This window comes from Drosophila biarmipes, chromosome 2L (assembly GCF_025231255.1).
Source record: "Drosophila biarmipes strain raj3 chromosome 2L, RU_DBia_V1.1, whole genome shotgun sequence".
NCBI classification, from domain to species: Eukaryota; Metazoa; Arthropoda; class Insecta; order Diptera; family Drosophilidae; genus Drosophila; species Drosophila biarmipes.
Window position 1 is genome coordinate 20,723,470 of NC_066612.1, and position 15,155 is coordinate 20,738,624.

Here is a 15,155-nt window from a genome sequence, read left to right on the forward strand (position 1 = left end):
GCACATATAAATAAAAAATAAATGCTAGCCGAAATGCGCAGAGCAAGCAAATTGCTTTTTTATTGGGTTAGGGGCACGCTGCAATGGCATTCAATTAGGACTTCTTTATGGCCCCGTAATTGCGTTAGCCTTCATAATTCCGGGGTGGATGACTAACCGCAGGCTTTCGACGCGTCGGCCAAGTTTTGTCACACTTTAAATTCTAATTTCATGCATTTTGCACATCAATAAAATGTCTTGCCTCTTGCCTAGTCAAAGACTTCTCCGGACATGATTTGCTTTTATGACTTGGTCGTGCAAAACGTGAGGAAACTTTCGAAATTTGGGAGCTTGGGCCGGTTCCCCGGGCATCTTATTCGGAATTAGGTACGGTGAGCCGGGCTTTTGACGTATTTATTTTGGCTTGGGTGGCTGGCGCAGGGGGAAGCCGGAAAAAACTTAATTTATAGTTGGCAGGAGCGTTGCGATTCGCGTTATAATTTGCTTGTTGGATCCAAAAGTTCCTGTGATGCGCTTTTTCTCTTCTTCGTCTTTTATTTGCTCTTATTGCAGTGTTTTAATGTGTTTTCAAGAGGTCAGTGGACCTCAAAAGTGGCGTGTTTGAGAGAACATTTTGTCTCTGTCCATATTAGGCTGCATTCCCGCTTTTCTTGATATGCTCTAAATAATGGTTCCTCTCGCCTTTTTTCTTTTTATTTTCAATTTAAATCATGTTGTTTTTAATAAGGCATATGTATAGCCTTTAACACAGACTTATATAATAGTTCACCGCTGTTTCGTTTAAACTCTACGCTTCATAAGTGCAGCCATATATTGATGTCCTAATAGGCAAACAAAATAATAAGGACAAAAGCAGCTTCAACACAAGCAAGTTAATTTTGTTGAATAACCAGCAGAAGCCATAAAAACGTTAAAGTTCTCGGTAGGAAAATTTCACTGAAGCAGAAATTATAGAGATTATTTGACCGGGCTGCTGCGGACTGCAAAAACTGATTGATAGCTCTAATTAAATCTGCAGCAGCAGCATAAAAACTTTTATTGGGAGCCGTAAAAGTTGTGGCCAGGGCGAATGAATGTCCAAGCATTCGGCCATTGTTTGTTTAAAGTTTTGCCAACCTCAAATGGCTTTAAGCGTGGTCCAAAGACTCGGATCGGATCCGTGTTGGGTTGTTGTCGCCTTATCTGCGAGTGGGCGACGATTTATGATTGCACACTCAGCATAATCAATTCTTATAAATTATTGTTATTGTTGGAGGTTAGCCAGAAGGATAGTCCCGCCACTCCTGCGGGCAGCTGCTGACAACATTAAACAATCCCCGTGAGTTATGGGCTCGATGAACCTCCTTCGCAAATTTATATGGTGCCGGCTACGAATTAAATGCGAGTTTAAAAGCGGGCTAACAGGCGGGCCAACGGGGTTGAACAGTTGCCGCAAACAAAGTCTGGCCCCGAAAGATCAATGACTCCATTGAAGTTCAATAAAATCGTCCTGGGCCATAGCAGGCTTACCCAAAAAATGAAGGTGAGCCGGCATACACAGTTAAATATTGGATGACCGTTTGCTCAAATTAATCAACAAAATGGCTCAGAAAAAAACGGGACTTACTCTCTAAAATGACAAATTATTAAATCTTGCTATGCGCCTAATTTTTCTCCGTGTACCCACCGAAAGGATGCAAAAATATTCGGAAAAAATTGGTGCTCGCCAATAACTGCGGCAGACTCAAAGAGCATTGTTTGCATATATAATGCGGCCAAATGGTCGACCTGGCATGACGTCTCTTTCGCTATTGCCTTTTCATACGATCCCTCTTGTCCTTTGAATTTTCCCAAAATAGGATAGTAAACTTCGGGAAAGTTTGAAGCAATACTAAGGAATTCTGTATTCTCTAACAATGTTGTCAGGCGAGAGAGCTCTATGCTATTTATTTTAAGAATACTTATTTATAATAATACTTACGCCTTTAAAATATACATACATATACATACAAAAAAAAACACAAATTTCCATTTAAATTCAAATAATTCTTTAAGTCTTCCCGACTCTGCTCTTTTTTCCCTGGGAACCCCGTAGATTTGGTTGGAACCACTGCCACCAACAGGCGATAAGAAGGATGACGACAACGACAATGCAAATAAAACATGTCGCAGAGAACTGCAGGCTATTTTTTCCTGCGGCCATTTTCAAAAGGTAATTTTTTAGCCACTGCAGGTGGCAGTTGAAAAGAAGTTCTTGTGCTCGAACTCAGTTTCCTGGTATTGATTTCTTAGCCGTGCCTTTTTATGTGTATTTAAGACGATGGCCACCCGGAAGGGTGAACGCTGGCGAAATTGATAATTGAATCAACCACAGAAAACGCCGATTGTTTGCCCCTGCTGACAGTTTTAATTGAATTTATTTAAGCTTACGGCAACGGGGTTTTGGGAGAACTCCAATTCCATTTCCGATTGACCGCGGACGAAAGTCAAAACAAACTTTCATCGATGAAGGCTTCCGAACAAATAAATCAGAAAAACATTTTATTGATTCATTCAGTTGGTCAGAGAATTAAAGCAAATATCTTTTATTGTCTTTAATGTCTTCTCACAGAACGATAAGATATACTGAGCTCAATGTATGTACAATACATAAAACAATAATTTATTAAATTAATTTTTTTCTTATAGCACAACATTAAAATAAATCGTCCTGCATAGGAGAATATGCAATTTTGCAACTTCGGACTATAATTCCGGACTAGAATCCTCTCTCTCACATCAAACAAAAGAAGACCCACGTAAAGCTGATGTAAAATAATGAACACATATCATTCATATTTTATACAATCATAAAAACGTTAATACCCAGAAAATCCAAAGAATCTTCTTAATCCGACGCCTAATGCAGCCCAGTTCCAACCGGTGGCCAATCGTGTCACACACTGCCCATTTAAAATTCCAAGCCCCCAAGTCGGATCTTCCTGGTATCGCCCACAATGATATATGATTGCCGACTCTCGGTGGCAAAAGTGCAAATTCAAAATCAGCAACAATGAAAGCAGGATTCCGCTGCGGTGGCCAAACACGCAGCAAATCAGCTGAAAGAGGGCTGATCGGGCTAGCGAGTGGCGTCGGATTGGCCAAGTACTTGGCAAGTGCCAAGGCGCTGTCAGCATAAAGTTAAGCCGGGGCTAAGCAGATGCCGGTTTGCGGAGTTGGCCACTACGAGCTCCCAGTTCCAGGACCTGTTCCCAGGTCCCGGCTCCTCGCTCCAGGCCCGCATCTCCACTTGCAGCACCTCTGCGGCTGCACATCATCAATCTTCTTAGACAGCCACACGCTCCCCTTCGCCTTCCCAGGCGGCCATTCTGCAGCTCCGCTCCCCTGCAACTGCATCAGTTTTGTGTACCGAACGTGCTCCCATTTCCTGCAGGAAGAGCCGAGAACTTGGTGGTTAAGGGAAGGGAGCCAGCGCGTACTTGGAGAAATTCTTGTACTATCAGCCTTTTTAAAAATTAATGAATAAAAAAATTGTTTTTATTTTTTAAGTATTTTTGAACATAAACCAAACGCTTGGGTCGATTGGGAATTATGTCGTAGCCTACCTCCTTTTTTACTCATACCCCTGAGGACTTACTAATACTCGTATATTCGTTTCGTAATAATAGTCAGTTGATAATCTGCGACATCTGATCATCAAATTGCATTTTGTGTAGTGTCCCTGGCACTCGTTGACTCGCCGTCCACAATTTTTGTCACCGCCGGCCTGTCTAACCTTTTGAGTTATGCTCCCCGGCAACCCCGAGACAACTTCTAGCTCCAGAGCTGCGAGTCCCGACTCCCTCCCTTCCGTTGTGGCTGAGTCGTTGACTTCACCTCCTGGCACTGGGCTGCATCTATTTTGCAAGTATTTTATTGCCGGGCTCTCCTTGAACAACTACCAGCACTCCGGCTCCAGAACGGTCTGCACTTTGTTATTAATGCGCATTTAAGTTTTTTCTTTTCCTTTTGCTCTCCCCTTGCCCAGAGTCAATTTTTATGCTTTTTCCGACTGTTGTCGAGGGCAGGGCGACACGACTTCACCTTTTTGGCTGGCGCTTTTGTGTGCCTTCTAATTGAGGAAACATTAAAAGTCAAGTTCTGCTTGCCGCATTGTTATAACCCAGAAAAACACGAGTGCACTGCAGTCTTCTGCTCCTGTCGGGCTTCCTTTTGTCCGCCTTGCTCCTTTTTTAATGAAGTTTCGGCTGCCATTTGTTGAGTTTGACTTTTTGACATGCAGTTGGGTTCGTTTTTTAGTTGTGTTGCCACCGCCACTGCAATTGAAAGCCATTGAAAAGGCGTTCTCGCCAAAATGGGCGAGGGCACTGCCGAGCGCATCAAGCGCTCAATTAACTGGCTACAAGTTGGCACCCCAAGGGAGTCGACCCTCGGATGTCTGGGTCTCTCGGTCTCGGATTGTCTGGGGCACATTAATCATCTTTTGCATACAATGAAATCTGCCGAGCAGTCGGGACAAAACACTGAGATAAAAGTTTTAAGGAAAGCACCCAAGCAGGAACTAAAACTTTAAGGGTAAACATACGTTCAGAGGCTCCTAAGTGCTTTCCTCATATATTCATATAGTTCATCGTGAGAAATTAAAAAAAAACTACTACTACTCGTTACACAACAAGACTTTGAAGTGTACACAACTACAACAATCTTTTCCAGTGCTCTGAACTGTCCGCTAACGAGTCGTCTAAGCAACTCCTGACAAGTTCAATGGGGGTTGGCCAAGGAAAAGCGCTTCGACCCAGAGCCAAATGCTCAGCGATTATGCGAGTTTATAATAAAGCCGACGAGGCGCATGCAAAGTGGGTCCTCCCATTACGAAAGGGATGCACAGGAGCATCCTGGCCCGGGACCCATTTGTCAAAGTAGTTCGCCGCCGTAGCCTCGTCACTATCTCTGATTCGGGGCCGCAATCATTTATCATTTAAGCGCTGCACATCACACGATATATAAGGGCTTAGGAAAAGGAGTGGGACCGACTAAGGAGTCATTTTCAGGACTGACACTTCTTTGAACAGCGGTCCCGGGTTCAAAGCCGCAGTTGATTTGCAAAGCCCGGGGCACTCGCCCGTTTGATGTTTTAGTTATGTGACATTTGAGACTTGAAGGCCGCCGAAACCACCCGCACAAAACTCTGTCAAAAACCACACCCAACCACTGAGATAATATGAGCGAAAGCAGCCCTTTTGCATTCACACATTTCACGCGGATTTCACGCATGTCACACAGAAATTTATCTGGATAACAAAGAAAGCTCGGGCCCACAGAACGAATAATGGTATGCCCTTGGGCATTAATTTGCAGCGAACCAATGACCAATCTAAATGAAAAGTAAAACCAATTAGCACATCTTAAACTATCAAAAACATTATTACTCTTTAAGAGTCTGAGCTTGCAAGAAAAAAGTCAAAAATAAAAGGGTAAAATATAGAGAAAATTATTAAATTGAAAAAAGAAATATTCTCTTAGAAATCCTTAACTACCTTTATAATAAATAAAAGGAAAGTACTGGGGCTTATTAGCAACTCTTTGACTGATTCCAGAATATAAATAAAATGTCAAACAGAATAAAATCATAGGGCAGAAATGTATTTAACAAAATCTCTCCGACTATGGCAGACCTCTCGAAATCCATGGAATACCCCTTGTAAGTTCCAAACAGCTTTCCTTCCTTTGGCCAAGATGAGAGATGGCCCTCTCTAATAAGCACACTCCGCTTGGCAGGAGCTCAAGACGAGCGGGTGAATCGATGGTCATGCATGTCTATTAGTTGCCGGGATGCCGGCTTGGGAAAGGAGACGGCTGTGGGTGGCTTGATTGATAGCCAGGAAAATGGATTTTTCATATTTCCCGAGCCCACCCCACCATTAGTTTTCCTAATATTGTTGTCGCCGGGCACTTGGCACGTGTAACCGATACGCACATAGATACCCACTTTGGCAAACACGTGGCAGAAGCCAATGTGTAGCAGGCACATAATTATTCTCCTAAATAAGCAGGAATTGATTGCCTTGGTATTGGTTGTGTAACTTAGACATTTGCCAAATTAATTTCCATCTGCAAAATCTGAAGCCCTTGAACAGGCCCACTGGAAAATGGCATCAGCCGAGAAATGCCTTGGTTTTCAAATTGTAATCCAGTTAATTATCGAATGGCAAACATTTCAAAGGCAGCACCAGTTCCAAGCAGACTCGGTCGGCATCGGGCACTTGCCTGCATTATATTCAGGCCAAAGCCAAGTTTACAGACCGGAAGTCGGTTTACGGTGTTTGTATACATGGCCAAACGACTGGCCACGTTGTTATGGCACTAAGTATTTGCTTGTAAAATGTGTTAATAGATTTGCGCAGCTGCTGTGTTTAAGGCCCATGGACCATATATGAGCAGCAGTCCTGGCAGCTGCTCAGACATTAAAATACCTTTAACAAATTATGTCGCATTACATGAACATTACTACCCGCAAACAATATGCAGGGGATTTGTGAGGGCGGAGGCTTATGACCCAACCATTTCCAACCTTGCGTTTCTTAGACTGAGTATTTTGCTTAAAAATATTGATTGTGTATAAATATGTAATGTAATGCTTTTGACTCTATCAGGGACTTATCTTAACAGTACTTCTCCGATTTTTTCTTACCAGACATAACTTTTAAGAAAAGACTGTAATTTAAGTTATTTATAAGTCTTATTAGAGACATAAATGTGTTAAATAGAAAACAAATTATTATTAAAACAATTAATTATATTAAAAATAAAGTATGGCAGCCTTAATGGCACCTTGAAAAAGCTGTTTTGTTTATTACTTAATTAAAACCAATTAACGTGATTGGGAAAATAGAAATTCGGGAATTCTTCAGAAGTGGACCAGCATGGAAACAAACAGTTGATAAATTGTAAATTTTTGGAAAAAAACATGACCTTTTTAGAAGATGGTTTCAATCTACTTACATAAAAGCTATACAACTGATTGATATTTGTTTCTGATGTAGGAAACACTTGGTTGTAAACAAAAATAACATGGATTGCCCATTTAACGGCTACAATTATGAAACATCCAAAATCAAACTTCACCCGAGGCTGCATATCATAAAGCAGACCCATTTACGAGAGGCTCCAGGCAATTATGAGCAGTAAATATAACGTTCTGTCTCAGCACAGAATTTCCGAACAATCGATACCTAAGGAACTTAAAGCTACTGAAGGTAACCCAAGTGGAAGTTCCTGCACCATATCCCTGTGTATTGCAACTCCTACCAAATTGGCAATTACTTCTGGTCATTGTTTCGATTGGAAGCCGGGACAAGTGTAAAAGTTTCGGCTTTGCATGGGATCTGAACGGACTTGGCCAAGCGGGACTTCCCTGCCGGCAGAAATCTATTTTCCGCACAACTTCAGCACCGAATGCGGCCAATGTGTGAAACATGAGCAATTTCCAAAAGTTGCAACTCAGAAGCATAAATCGAAGCCGACGCCAGCCCGCCCCCCAGGCAGTTATCCTCTCCTCGAGGACTCCCCAGCCGAAAACTAAACTTCAAAAGCCAAGGAAAGCCGCTTCAGAACTTGCTGAGAATCGTAAACGGGGAACCGGGGGAGCCGGAGGGCGGTGTTGCAATGAGCTTATGTTGCTGGCCACTTGCAATGCGAATATCTTTTTAGAGAGCCCCTGCCCCCTTGCCAGTTGCATTTACAGAAAACCAATAAACTTAAATGGAAAATCCGTAGACTATAAATCATGGCTTAAGTCCATTTCCTTCGTTGTCAATACGTTTCCGCTTTGTTGTGGGTTTGAAAATGAACACACTCGCACTGAAAGCCAAAAAACCAGCTGTAGCCAGGCCTCCCAGCCCGGCCCCCTCCCCCGATTTGTTAACGAAAGGGGAGAAGTGCAACAAGAGTCGAGGCGGGCCGAGTTGAGTTGAGAAATGGTCATGATTGGACGACGGACTGCCCTCCATCCAGAACGGCACAGGCTCCGACTGCTTTACATTTTTTTGGCATGTCCATTTGCAAAGTCATTTACCCACTCTCCCGAGCACACACGGCACTCACTCAATTTCCAAGTCAACGTTCAAAAGTCGCCTTGTGTCCTCGTCGTCGTCCTTTCACTGGTCCTGGTTGGGTTTGACAGTCCTGCCTGTCAGTCAATATATTTGCTGCGAGCTTGTTGTGCAGCGTTTTCGACAACTCATTTTATTAGACCACACGGACAGCTGCGGTCGAACCAGTAGGATATGTTGAGAAATGTACGTCTGTTTCGCTTTTGGGGACGTGAGGGTTTCCCGAGAACAGCTGCTACGTCTGGCAACAAAAATTAAAGAAGAAATAAGTATGGGGTTCCTGCATCAATATACATTTTTCTAGACCTAGCAATAGTACTTAACTTAAGGTAAATAAGATTCGTTAATATTGTACGTTTTATCTGCAAAGAAAAGTGTAAAGTCATTACTGATGCTTTTTTAGTTCTGATTCCTGAAAAAAAAACTGTGATGTTACTATATCTGTACATTTGTCAATGTTTCTTAAAATTCCCAAGTACAAATGGTCCTTGCGCTAAGATCATTATTTTTTTGAGCTTAGGTGTAATAGTACTGTTGCTCGCTCGCTTGTGCCCACTGATGGCCTGATGCACTCGCCGTCCTCGCACGTTTGCGGTCAGCCCTAGAAAATTGATGTGACTTTTTATCACCAAGGGTCGGGGCAGTCGATGAACTATGTTTCTCGATTTCGGTTTTCATCTGTTTCATCTGTGGCCGCTGACATTGTTGCCATTGTTGAGCTCAAGCAAACCGACAAAACAAGCGAAACGAATCAAAACGAGTGCTTAAAATTGTGGGCTAGGTTTCTTCTTAAGAAGAGGGAAATATTTGGGGACAGAAAATGTTCCTTTGAGGAGTGGCTAACAAATATATACGCCTTATGTTTTAATCAACTAATTCACTTCCGTGCTCGCATGGCCCTATTAAATTATGAATGGCATTAAGAAGAAAATAAATTAAATTAAAAGGAAATCATGCAAGCATCGTATAAATTATGTATTCCTAATCAGAGCCAAGGCATGCCATGTCCGGGCTCCAACTCCAAGCAGAAGCCGCCCACCGCCGACAGAGTCATAACTCAGGCAATAATAATAATGCCAAACAAATTGTTGACAGGGGAAGGCAAATTCGTTATACATAAATTATCTGGGAGCATTTTTTACGACTGTCACTGTGTCAGCGGATAAAACACGCAGCTACACGAGAACTAAACATTAAAGATTTACATAGAGTAGATTAAGCGAGCCGAGATCGGTGTCGGAGTGACCATTAAGCTTTTCCCCGGCCCCACCCTAATAATCGGTATAATAAAAGTACCCAATGTTATTAATAACACTCCTTGGGGCTTGGGCCCCAAAACCGCTAAGTAGTTGGCCAGTTCAATACCTTGCGCGTAAGCCGACCGAGCAGGGCAGCCTTAACCCCTCGGTGCCCCACCCGAGTGGCTCGTGTATAAATACCACAGAGCAAATAAACACGCGCAGCTCACGGCCAAACAATATGAGATATATTGAAAACGTGCATAGAGCCCCGGACACTTACGGCGACCCGGCGACAACACGAAATGAAAGGCAAACTTTGCACGCTAATAAAATCTGGGCATATAAGTCCTAGCTTATGGAACCAGAAATACCCTTTTCAAATGGTATAGAATGTGTATTTTCTAAAAAGATTATGCAGCATACCTATCGCCTAAAAGATCATATGTGTATATCTAAAAGTCTTAAAAGATTTCTCATTTTGAATCTCTCCCTAAATTGAAAATGTCAAACAATATTTGCAAGATAAATGTTTCTTTGCCGAACTCATTATAAATTAAACCGTATATTTCTTTTTGAGGTCCTTTACATTAAAATTAACTTTTTTACTCAACTTAATTTTTTAGTATTTTAAGATAGTGGTAGTATTTAGGAAAAAGCACCTCACCCTTGTTGATTTGCCTAAAATACCCACTGCAATGATTTTCGCCCACTCCGTCAGGAAAAGGACAACGTAAGATTGAGGACAGGGGCGCCGCAGCTGGAGGCTTTGGCATTTTATGTGGCAATGGGAGGCGCTGCACAAAAGGCTTGGCCAAATATGGGTTTATGGCTTGTAAAAATCCATGTTAATAACATCAACAAAGGCGGGGCAGCGGAAAAGGGTAACTAGAGAACAGGAGCCAGTCAATGTCCTATCCGAGTCCCAAGGCTGTACAGCAACTTAAAACTCAGTCGAGGCATCCTTTTCTTATGACTCTCTGCACATTCTTGGCCAAACACACACAAAGGCGATGGAAAACGGAAAAAGGCCTGGCTTTCAGCTGGATCCCCAAATAAAAGAATGAAGGTAAGGCGTCAAGGCTGGCGCCGCATCATTAGTGTCATATGTGAGAAAGGTGGCGAGCTATTTATATTATTCACAGGGCATAATAAATCAAAAATTGTTGCCAATAAATTTATTATTGTAGATTATCTGCAGCCACCGCCGCACAAAGGTAGTCTGCCCACCTTGACAAAAGCTAAAAACTGCCTGCCGGATGCCGAGTTAACCCTTGGCATCCACCAATTTATCAAATTCAACACAAGAGCAGCTTCTATAAATTACCAACAAAAAATGAGCATTTACATGGGTAAGGGAAGATAAATTCACTGAGCTGCTGTATGTGTGCGATTTTTAAGCCTTTAGGCAATGATCTTGCTGTCCCTAAGAGTTTGCAAATAAGCAAGCTCTTTTTTTGAGTTAATAAATCTTTACTTCTATTGAGAAAATAGTTATATTTTTTTTTAAGATAAGAACTAGTTTCGCCATCTTCAATAAAAACATATATTCTTATAACTTGCAAGGCGCAATAATTGAAACCTAAAATCTTTTTTGATAAGTTTATATATGATGATAACCATTTTCGTTCTCCTCTTTCACCTTCGGAAACACATTTTTAAGCTTTTCCCCATTGATTTCCATTTGCCAACTTTTGTTTGCGCTGCTCTCGCATTGCCATTACATAATCAAAGGCAAATTAACGTTCCAACTCCCAGTCTCCCATGTCCCCTCCGTTTTTGGCCTGGTTTAGTTTCGGGCGTTTTTGCTCCTGTCTGGGCCACAACCCGCACTGCCACGTCTCTTCCACTCGCCGCCCCTGCCGCATTGCAACTGTTGACAAATCTCTTTTTAAGGGCGCGCTTAAAACGTCATTTGAGCGGGGTCTCGTGTTTTTTCCTATTGCTGTGCTGCCCCGCATTGGCTGTGTAGGGGCTCACATCGTCGTTCTAAACCAATCAATATTTAACACATTTAACCCTTTGACGACACCCAACAACGCCTCGCCTGCGACTCGCTGATCGTCCTGCGTAAAATTAGCATACAATTTGAATTTTACAGCCAAGTGAAGCGTATGCAGCGCGTGATTGACAGCAGTCAAATTCAATTGAAAGCGAACAGCGCGCCCGTCCTCAACTGCAAAGAGTGAAATGAAATAAAATAAAATTTAATTCAAATAAAACCAATTCGAAGCGTTCCCAAAACTCCCAACCCCGATAGGTATATAGGCTAACCTTTTGCCCCTAGGGCGGGCGACCTTGTGGCGAAACTTTCCGCACGGCGTCAAGTTTTTTCCCATTTTCCCCGAGTTTTCTTTCGGCTGTTGATGTTGTTGTTGTGGTGCCAAAAAGGATGCACAGCGAAGAGCCAATGTATCGTCGGTGGCTGCGGGATATTTTGGCAATGCCCGAGGTTGCGAGCGCGTGTCCTGGCGGGAAATTGACGTGGGAAAGGGTAAAATCAATGATTCGGCTGTGGAGGGGACCTTGCGCAGATCGATGACGCTTGCTTTGAAGATTTTTCCTTGGAATATTCAATGTTATCAAGGTGATTGTAGTGGTAACACCCTTTTGAGCTATGTTCCAATTGTTGTTTTTGATAATGAATGGCCTTGCAAAGGAACAGTAGGGTTACGGATATATTTAATTGAATTTTTCATTAATCCTTTAATTAGAGAGTATTAGTTGCGGCCAGCCATCTTGCTGATCTGTTTTATAATTCAATTTAGACAGGGTACACGACATACATGAGCAACAGGCTGGTCCCATAGCGCTTCAGTCATAACAATGAAAATGAAAATAAAAAATAATCGTATAATATAGTTCAGCACACGCAGCACCGAGCAAATTGAGACAAGCACGGCAGACTCACAGGAGCCACTACAATGATATTTCTGCCATTGTTTGAGCCAGCTGAGGGGTGCAGGCGGGCAGGGGCGGCGGGGGAAACGCAACAGTTGACTTTTATGCACGACATGTCGCAGCGCGGCTTTTGCCCCACTCGGTTACTCCTCCACGCCATTTTCCCAGCGCAGTTGCAAACTCATATGGAATTTGCATTGCAGCTCAGCTGGCGCACAACGCGGCGTATGAGTAATACTCGTAACAATGCCCACAATTGTCACTGTTTGGGGCAGGTGAGCGAGTTGCCGCTGCGGTTGCCAGTGCCACAGAGCTGGTAAAAAATTTAACAAGTGCTCCAAAGGACGGACTCATTAAAATCTGCACAGCTTTGTAGGATACTTTTCTGTAAGCTATCTCCTTTGAGATTTGATGATATTAATATTGTTTGATATTGTTTGTTCCTGCATTAAAACCAAATGTAGTTTTCAACGCGCAATTATTCAAAACTTATTCCGCTTTGCCATAAACACACAAATAACAAATAAATCCATTGTCTAGACTGGCCGCAATTGCTGTGTAACCCTTAACATTGTTTTAGCCACAACCATATATCATTTCGCATGTGGCATGGCATATTAGCGCTGGTTTTCCCAACGTTTTCACACATTTTCATTTCTGTACAAATTACGTACATTATTGCATTATAGCGGAACAAAAGTGAAAGGCAACAATGGCTGAACCCTTTTCGCCGGGGGATTTTCGAGAAGCGGGTGGTTTTTTGGGGCTTTGGCATTATGAAAATGCTTTAAGCAGAAAATTGGATTTTTCATCTTGAATGGAAAACAAAACAACAAAAACGAGGCGAGGCAATAACAGTAAAGCCCCCGGTAGCTACAAAAAATAATAAGTATTAAACATCGCCCGAAAGAGCGGAGAAACAAAAATAAGTGTTAGATATGCTGACAAAGGTAGTACAATAAATACGAAATGACGTTGCTGCCACCGCTGCTGTTAATGTTAAATTTTACGTAGCATACTTTCGGGCACCCTCGAGGGGGGCCGAGGGCCGTGGGCGTGATCGGGGCGGTAGTGGCAGGGGGCGTGGCAGGCTGGTCGAGGTGAGAGCTCTTTTGGTAGTTCGTAATCGTGCTGATGGTTCCTTTTTGTTTGGGTTATTTAATTTCATTTCGGGCCATTCTTATTTATTTAACATTAGTTTTTATTTTACGAGCCATAAAGAGGCAGCACTTATGAATGTAGTCCACTTTCCGGCAGAAACGAACACAATGCGAAAATCGCCGAGCATAAGCAAACAAAATTAAAACAAGCTCAGGCTGAAAATTGGATTTCTTCTGGCTTTATGGCAAGGCATAAATCAAGGGCACGCAGTGCCTAATTGCTTAATCAAGAGTGTAAACGGCGATAAACCCCGGCCATAAAAGATAACCCACTGATAAGCCACCGTCTTACGAGAAATCTGACTCACTCGTCCCAGAAATACACACGAAGTGCCATTCCAGGCATGTGTTTACCCACGATAAAACCCGACCGAAAATCACTAAAGATAACGACTTGGCGAGTGGCACTGGAAACGGGAACCAGAACTGCAATTGCAATGGGCCCTGCATTGGCAATCGCTACCTAAAACGGGCCAGATCTGCGCTTTGCGTTCGTAAACACATCAGAATCCAATTGGCTGCACGTTTGTGCGGCAGACCACGCCAAAAAGCTCTTACACCGCCGGCCATTTCGTTGCAACTCGTACATATTGGCATTAGACTAATCCAGAGAACCGCACGCAACAACTTAGTTATTGGCCATGGCCAGGAGCAGTCGGCACAAGTCCCGAAATTGACGCTGAAATGGGGCACTGCTAAAAATTAACTGGCATATCTTGGGCCTTCCTCTTAGTTTGATAAAGTTGTTTCATTTGAAAGGGTAATAGTTGAGCACATCCTTGTGAGACCTTTGATAAGTTATTTATGCAGACCCTGCAAGTCAAATGATGCAATATATTTGATATACATTTTAGCACGCAACATAGTTTCTAAGAAACATTCAGTTAAAACATTGAGAAATTTTTAGAGCGGTTTGAAGATCTGGGAAACTATGTAAAATCGGAGATATTGTGTGGATCAAATATAAAATTTTAAACGGTCATTAGCAAGTTCCAATTTTAAATTGCTGGATCTGACATTTTATGACAATTTTAGCTACATCTTGTTGTGGCCAAATTTTGTACAATATTAGGTTGCATTTTCAATACAATTCGTTACATGGAGAACTATGTACATGTGTACTCTTGGCAGCAGACTTTTCGCAGTGTTTTCCACTCGGGCTCTGAACTGCGTTTTTTGCCCATAGCAGACGGAATGGTGACGCACATTAGCCGATGGTGCGACTCCATCCATGACCCGGCCTCTACCCCATTTAATGTGCAACAGCGAAAAGTTGAACGTGCTGGCAGCTAAATTCCTTTTTCATCCTCTCCTTGGCAACACACACACTCGCTAACTGATGGCCATTATCAGAATCATTATGTGGCATTAGGAGCCGCGCCACCGGGATGATGATGTTGGTGCAGCTTAAAGTTGTATGCGATTTATTTGCGGCATCCCCTCGTTTTGCCACCCTTCCAGAATGCGCGTGTGCGAAAAGTGAATTTAAGCTCATTTAAATAGCATGATTTAAGATGCTTAAGCTCATTAGGTGGAAATTTTTAATTAGCAAAACTGCACCGAAGCCTTGTAATGACCAACGACTGACAGGTGGCCGCTTATCACCCGCGGACCAAAGGCAAAGGGCAGCTTATCAGTCAAGTGGAGGCCCAAAAGAATACTAATTAGCTGCTAATGCAGTTCCTATAACGATAATGAGAAATGACGTCGGTTGATAAGCTTTGTTTTTCTCGGAAAAAAATTATGCTTCTCCTTTTTGGCATATT

General features: G+C 42.6%; 1 long non-coding RNA gene across 2 annotated transcripts; it reads right to left on the reverse strand.

Moving 5' to 3' along the window:
• Positions 1–2,622: 2,622 nt before the first annotated feature.
• On the reverse strand, positions 2,623–3,738 carry LOC127010766 (uncharacterized). Of its 2 annotated transcripts, XR_007763549.1 has the most exons (3): positions 3,617–3,738; positions 2,845–3,406; positions 2,623–2,783 (listed from the first exon to the last, which is right to left on the reverse strand). It is a non-coding gene; the product is annotated as an uncharacterized LOC127010766 (long non-coding RNA). The 2 variants fall into 2 exon arrangements; XR_007763548.1 differs by lacking the exon at positions 3,617–3,738 and having other exon boundaries at positions 2,845–3,541.
• Positions 3,739–15,155: the final 11,417 nt, after the last annotated feature.